Raw genomic sequence first — 7,981 nt, forward strand, 5'->3', positions numbered from 1 at the left:
CACCCATGCGCGCGCGTCACCTTCGCGCCCTGTTTCTCCCCTATTTTTGTTCCTTTCTTCTTCTTTCTTCTCTCCTTCTTCTTTCTTTCTACCTTTCTTCTTCTCTCTTCTTCCTTTCTTACTCTTGTCTTCTCCCTCTCTTCGAAAATTCCACTTCTCCTTTTTCTTATTTTTCATTTTCTCTTATCCATTGCATTTGCATACTTTCATTCATTGAATTTTAATTTTGTTTTTATAGCTTGTTCTTATTTTCTTTTCTAAGTTTGTTATTTTAACATTGGTGTTGAATTTTCCTACTCAATTGTTGAGACTTTCTTGGTTAGTTTTGGTACTTCTTGACTTATTTGATATTATTGGGTGATGAAGTTTTTAGGTCAATGCTTGATCTTTGATGACTCTTGTATCCTTTGTGCATTGATATGAACTCATATTGTCTTTCATTCCACTCTTTCCTATTTGAACTTAATGCTTCTGAGTGTTCTCTTCATACCATTTACTTATGCTTTGACTTTACTCTTGCATCAAGTGTTAGTTGATATGCCCTTTGCTTATATTGCTCTCTCACTTACATGTTGTAGCTACCATGTAGTTGAGAACCCTACTCTTATTTGGCATTAGCCCCTGCCTATATTCTATTTCCTTTTATATCTTTGTTGTAGGCTTAATTTTCTTTCTTTTTCTTTCCTTTTAGGCTGGCCCAAGGCTTCTAAATGGGGCGACAAATAAGTCCCTCCACACAATCCTTTGAAGGGGCTCATCAGTTGTAGCAACCCATCCACCTTGCTCTTCTTTGCATGCACCGAGGACGGTGCAAATTTCTAAGTGTGGGGAGGTCGTCCGACCGACCTCCGTGGGTAATCACCTCCTTTTTCAACACCAATTCTTAATTATCTTTGTTAGTTAGTCGTTGCATTGCATGATAGTTATAATTTATACATATTTTACCACTTCTTTTTATGTTAGGACTACTTGATTAGAGTGATGATTTCTCTCCCAAGAAAACTGTTTTAGGGCACCCTACCAATTTGAAAAACTTTTTATGTTAAACTTGCTTGAAATAATTAATTTTGGAAAAGGTTTTTGAGCTAAGAATACACAAGCATGTGAGTTTTGAGCCCAATTGTGTAGTTACATTATATAACCACTTATTTTCATCCTTGTGTGTATTATTCTCTTTCTATGATTGCAATTCCTGATTTGTTTGATTCTATATGTCCATTATTTTATGTATGAATGCATTTATACGATTGAGGCCTTCATTTCATTTAGCTCACTTACCCAAATAGCCTACCTTTCATCAATCATTGTTAGCCAATTTTGAGCTTATTCAATCCCTTTTGTTCTTAATTTTAGCACATCACTACCCCTAAGTGAAAAATAATAAATGTCCCTTAATTTGGATATTTGATTAGCTTAGGCTAGTGAGGGCGTGTATCATTTGGGTATGGGAAACTTGGGACCATTGATTGAGGTAAAAGTGTGCTTTGTATTTTTATTGAAAATATTGAGAATTAGGTACATACTCATGCATTGAATGTTTAAACCATATGCATTGATGCTCTTACATATATTTTAGCTTGAAAAATAAAAGAAAAATAAAAAGAATGTAGAAAAAAATGGAAAAATAAAAGCAATAAAAAGGGGACAAAAATGCCCCAAAGTAAAATAATAATAATAATGCATATGAAATGTGAATTGAAGGGAATGTATGAGTATGTGAAAAAGTGGGAATCATGGGTAGCTAGGTATTGTGTTAGAATTGTATAGGTTGTTATATGTATTTGGTGAGAGCTTAGGTCAATCAAAGATGCAAATTTCAAGCTCACTTAGACACACACACACACACACACACACACACACACACACACACACACATATATATATATATATATCCCAACCTTTACCCTAGCCCCATTACAACCTATGAATAAGTCCTTATGATAAATTTATGCATGCATTGAATAATTATTGATTGTTAGATGAAAAAAAAATCTTGAAAAGCATGATTAGAAGAGAATTGAGCGAATCAACCCTATACACTTGAGCGACTAGAGTGGATACACTTCCGATGAGGGTTCGATGCTTAATTCCTTGTTCTCGGCTTTCATGAGCTTTCTTCTTGCAGGTCTACTTGTACTTTATTTTTAGATTTGAATTGGTGGGATTCATGAATCATCATACTATATTAGCCCCTACATGTTCATATATATTCTTGGACATTGATTTACTTTTAACCAAGTAGGTAGAATTATTTTGCATTTAGTTGCATGCATGTAGATAGGTGCATATAGTTTATTTGCATTGAATAAATGTTCATACCCCATTTCTAGTCTTTCTTGGTTTAGCATGAGAACATGCTTAGTTTAAGCGTGGGGAGGTTTGATAAATCCCAATTTTGTGGTTTATCTTGTGTTAAATTCAAGAGATTTTATCAACTTATCTCACATTTATTCAATGAAATGGCATGGTTTAGTGAATTTCTCCTAATTTATGCTTAAAAGTAAAAATATGCTTTTTAAGCCCAAAAATTAATAAAATTAATTCACTTTAATTCCATTCGATACCTTGATATATGTGTTAAGTGATTTTAGGATTAGAAGGCAAAGATTGGGTTGAAGGAATGAAGAAAAAGCATGCAAAAATGGAGAATTAATGAAGAAATGAGGATTTGCTAAATTCAAGGCCACGTGCACGTGTCACGCACGTGTACGCATGAGAAGGAGATGCGCCAGCGATGCACACGCGTCACCCACGCGTACGTGTGAAGAGGAATTTGGCAATGCGACACGTAACGTGACCCATGCATACGCGTGACAAGCGGCACGTGACCTCACTAAAGGCAATATGCTGGGGGTGATTTCTGATCTCAAGGAGGCCCAAATCCAACTCATTTCTGATGCTTTTGAACCCAAGGATTGCAAAGGACTGGAGGGAGGAGTCATAGTATAGTTTTCATCATGTTTTAGGGTAGGATTCTAGAGAGAGAGACTCTCTCCTCTCTCTAGATTTAGGATAGAAATTAGGGTAAATTTAGGTCAATCTCTCTTAAATTTAGCTTTCAATTCTTTTTTTGATTTAGTTTTCCCTTTTAATTCCTTGTTTTTACACTTTTGCTCGTCTAGTTCTTGTTGTTAATTTCCCTTTCATGTCATTTTTATTACTGATACACTCTTGTTTGTTTTAATTTCCATTAATGCAATTTATGTTTTCTTGTTCTTATTGTTTAATTGAGTTGTTATTATTATTTACTTACATTGGGTAGTTATAGCTTTCATTAATTCTTGCATTTTGTGATGTTTACTTTTATTACACTCTAGGTGTTTGTTAAAATGTCTTCACTAGTTTTAGAGTAGTTTTCTTTACTCTTGGCCTAGGCTAAGGGAATTGAGTGACCTTGAGTCATTGGGTCTCATTGAATTTGTGATTTGAGAATCCTTTGTAGTCAAATTGATACCCATTAACGCTAGCTTATTACTAAGCCAATTAGTAGGTAGGTTGGGACTTATAGATTCATGTTGATCAAGCCTATTTGATGTACTTCAAGTGTTAGGGTAGACATTGTACGTACTTCAAGTATAGAAGTAGACTTAATGGGTTGGTCCCTCATAATTGTCAATACATGGTTTGTAAACAAGGATGAAGATCTCAATTTTCAAGTCTTAGCCAAGAGTTCTTTGCTTTTCCTTTATTTGTTAATTGTTATTTACCTTCTTGTTGTTTACTTTTCTTGCCAATTACCAAATCAAACCCCCTATTTCTTCATAGCCAATAATTGATCACTTCGTTGTAATTCGTTATGAGACGACCCGAGGTTTGAATTCTTCGGTTTATTTTCATTAGGGTTTGTACATGTGACAACCAATATTATAATTTGATTGAGAATAATTAGTTGGTTTGGAACTATGCTTACAACGAAGAAGTTCTTTCTCTGTTATGAAAGAACGCTGCATTCCATGTCGGAAGGGGTCAGAAGGGCCGGTTGTGGTGAAGGATTATTATCTGAACTATGTAGTTGTGAACTGCAGTGGGTGTGAATGCGAAGGAGTTGTACTATTGGCGGCAAATGTGTCAGGTGAGGAACAAAGCTTAGAACAAATTCCAGTTGTATGTGAATTTCCTGTAGTGTTTTCGGACAACATTCTTGAATTCCCTCCGGTTCAAGAGATCGAGTTTGCAATTGAAATAAAAAAGTATTTTCGGTTTTTTAAAGAAAGCAACGATACGGTTTTGTGTTAAAGGCTCATATCTTATTATTAAATATATGAAAGTCGTCATAATATTCTTGCTATCAGAGTGGCGCAGCCAGAAGCATGACATTCTAATAGTGAGGGTGTTACATTCTTCATCTACTATTTTATTAGAAAATGGTATAAAAAGAAGCAAAAAGCACAAAACAAGCTCAAGAAAAGAAATGAGAAGTTTGGACACACTTTGGAACCTCATGAAGCATGTAAATAAATGCATGAGGTATTCATATGACAAGCAAAAGAAAGCATGCATCTGATACATTGAGTAATGAATCGATAAAGGCAAGCATGAATGGAATAAGCAATGAAGAAAGGACGGCATTGGAACTAGCACTGGAAGTAGCGCTCAGAAACCCAGCACCCAGCATGAAGCAAAGGCAACGCTGGAATCGAAGTTGAGTAACCCAATGCCCATGCAAAGCACCCCTAGAGCTGAGTATGGAATTGAAAATAGCGCTAAGTATGGCATTGAGAATGAAGTTAAGTAACTCAACGCCCTTGCAATGAAGCTTGGAGTTGCCCTGGCACTGAGTTGGGTGCTCAGTAACTCAACGCTTCGATCTTGCCAACATAACCTTGTCCTCTTCAAAGGAGCATAACTTGAGCTATAGAGGTCCAAATGATGCGTGATTATAGCATTTTCGTATGGTTAGGAATTTCGCACAAAATAATTCCCGTTGATAGTATAGTTCCCAACCAACTAATAATACTCAAATCAAATTTAAAATATTGGTTGTCACAAGTACAAACCCCAATAAAAATTAACCGAAGTATTCAAACCTCGGGTCGTCTCACAAGGAATTGCAATGAAGTGATCAATTATTGGCTATGAAGGAACAAGGGAGGTTTGATTTATAAAAGGAACAAGAAAATAAATGACAAGAAAAGTAAAGCAAGTAACTAAGGAAAGCAATTAATAAAGAGAGACATTCATGGCAAGGATTGAGAATATAGGCTTTCTATCCTAGTCACTAATCATACAATGATTAACAAGAAATTATCCTATTTCGTCATCTCTAACAATGGAAGAAGGTACAATATTATCTTCACATGAGAGAAAGTCAAATAAGACTAGCTAATCTCAATCCAAAAGTCCTAATCAACTTACTAATTGAATTAGCAAAAGATTAGCGTTAATGAAAACAATATTAGCTAACGACTCTAGATCACCAACATGAGTTGGGTATTCATGACTCAAGATTGCCTAATTCCTCTTTCCAAGCCGAGAATGCTCAAAAAGCTACTCTAGCATCCAACCAAGCATTTTGTCAAACACTTGGCAAGGATTGACAAGGAATTGCAATGAAGTGATCAATTATTGGCTATGAAGGAACAAGGGGGGTTTGATTTATAAAAGGGACAAGAAAATAAATGACAAGAAAAGTAAAGCAAGTAACTAAGGAAAGCAATTAATAAAGAGAGACATTCATGGCAAGGATTGAGAATATAGACTTTCTATCCTAGTCACTAATCATACAATGATTAACAAGAATTTATTCTATTTCGTCATCTCTAACAATGGAAGAAGGTACAATATTATCTTCACATAAGAGAAAGTCAAATAAGACTAGCTAATCTCAATCCAAAAGTCCTAATCAACTTACTAATTGAATTAGCAAAAGATTAGCGTTAATGGAAACAATATTAGCTAACGACTCTAGATCACCAACATGAGTTGGGTATTCATGACTCAAGATTGCCTAATTCCTCTTTTCAAGCCGAGAATGCTCAAAAAGCTACTCTAGCATCCAACCAAGCATTTTGTCAAACACTTGGAAGGCATAAAGGGAAAGTATAATAAATTGCAAGGAAAGATAAATTCTACAACTACCAATTGCAAGAGAATAACAATAACAATTCAAATCAACAATAAAAGAACATCAAACATCAAATTGCATTAAAAGAAATCGAAATCCAACAATGGTTCATAAACATAAAAGGAGGCATAAAGAGAAATTAACAAGAAGAAACTAGAGAATTGAACTACTAGAGCATAAAAATGTAAAAGAAACAGGATGAAAACAAGAAATTAAACCTAGATTTAAGATGCAATGAAACCTAAGAACCCTAATTCTAGAGAGAAGAGGGAGCTTCTCTCTCTAGAAAACTAACCTACATGATGCTAACCTAAAACTAATTGTTTCCCCCTTTATCCAAGCTTGAATTCTGCATGAAATAACCTCAGCAATGAGTTGGATTTGGGCTTGGGAAGCTCAGAAATTACCCCAGCGAATTCACTTTAAGTGAGTCACGTGCCGAGTGTCACGCGTGCACGTCGCTGGCCCAAACTCCTTCTCACGTGTACGCGTGGGTGACGCGTGCGCGTGGCTTGCAAATCCCTTCTCACGCGTACGCGTGGATGACACGTGCGCGTGGCCCTTAATTCTCCAAATGCTCATTTCTTCATGAATTCTCCACTTTGAATGCTTTTCTCTTCACTTCTTCCATCCAATACTTGCCTTATGAATCTGAAATCACTCAACAAACACATCAAGGCATCGAATGGAATTAAAGTGAATTAAAATTAGCTATTTTAAGGCCTAAAAAGCATATTTTCACACTTAAGCGCAAATTTAGGGAGAATTACAAGACCATGCTATTTCATTGAATAAATGTGAGATAAGTTGATAAAATCTCCTAAATTAAGCACAAGATAAACCACAAAATTGGGGTTTATCAATGCGCTTCTAGTTGGGTTAGAAAATAGACATCTAGAGCTTTCTAATAATATATAATAGTATGGGGTGGACATTTAATTTGAGCTTCAAAAACTGGTGTTAAAATGGATGTTGGAGTTTCCCTGGCGCTGAGTTTGGCGCTGAGTTGGGCGCTCAATAACTCAAGGCCTTCGATCTGCCAGCATGACCTTGTCCTCTTCAAAGGAGCATAAATTGAGCTACAGAGGTCCAAATAATGCACTTTCAATTGCGATAGAAAGCGGACATTCAGAGCTTTCCAACGATGTATAATAGTCTATAATGGGCGTGAAATTAGAGTACAAACAACAGGCATCTTTAAAGCCCCAAAAACACTCAAGCATCCATCCTGGCACTGAGAATGGCGCTGAGTAATCCAGCGCCTAAAACCAACGCCCAAACTAACCCAGCGCCCAAAATCAGCGGCCACACATTCGAAAAGACCCCTGGAGCTTCATTTTGGTTCAATTAAATTAATTCAAGGTCCACTACAAAATTATGCAAGCAATCCCACAAATATCACTCAATTAAGGCCACAAGAATCATCTAGAATAGTTCATTTTCATTTTATTTTAATTTGCTTTCAATTCCATTTGAGTTTGTAATTTAAGATAGCCTATATATAGGCTTTAATTTCATCATTAATTAGACAAACGGGGAGGGGGTCTTCAGACTCCTCTCATAACATACACTCTTCTTTTCTTCTATTTTTTCTTACATTGTAAATATTTAGTTATGAGTCATTAAATCTTTCTATTGGGAAAGAGACCTCTATTGCAATTTAATGGGTTGATTTATTTTCATTCTTCATCTTTAATTCTTCTTTCATTGCTTCTTTAGAGAGAGTCTTTGTTCTTCAAAGATCTAATTATTATCGAGAGAGGGATTAGATCTATTTGAATTCCATGATGAACTTGAGAAAGGAGTCATGGAATTCAGTTTGAGGTTCTTCTCTCACACCTCTCTTGATTGATAATTCTTAGTCCAGTATGTGACATGTAACCACTTTGAATTGAAATCTTGAGGGTTGTGTGGTGT

This window comes from Arachis hypogaea, chromosome 20, assembly GCF_003086295.3.
Source record: "Arachis hypogaea cultivar Tifrunner chromosome 20, arahy.Tifrunner.gnm2.J5K5, whole genome shotgun sequence".
NCBI lineage: Eukaryota > Viridiplantae > Streptophyta > Magnoliopsida > Fabales > Fabaceae > Arachis > Arachis hypogaea.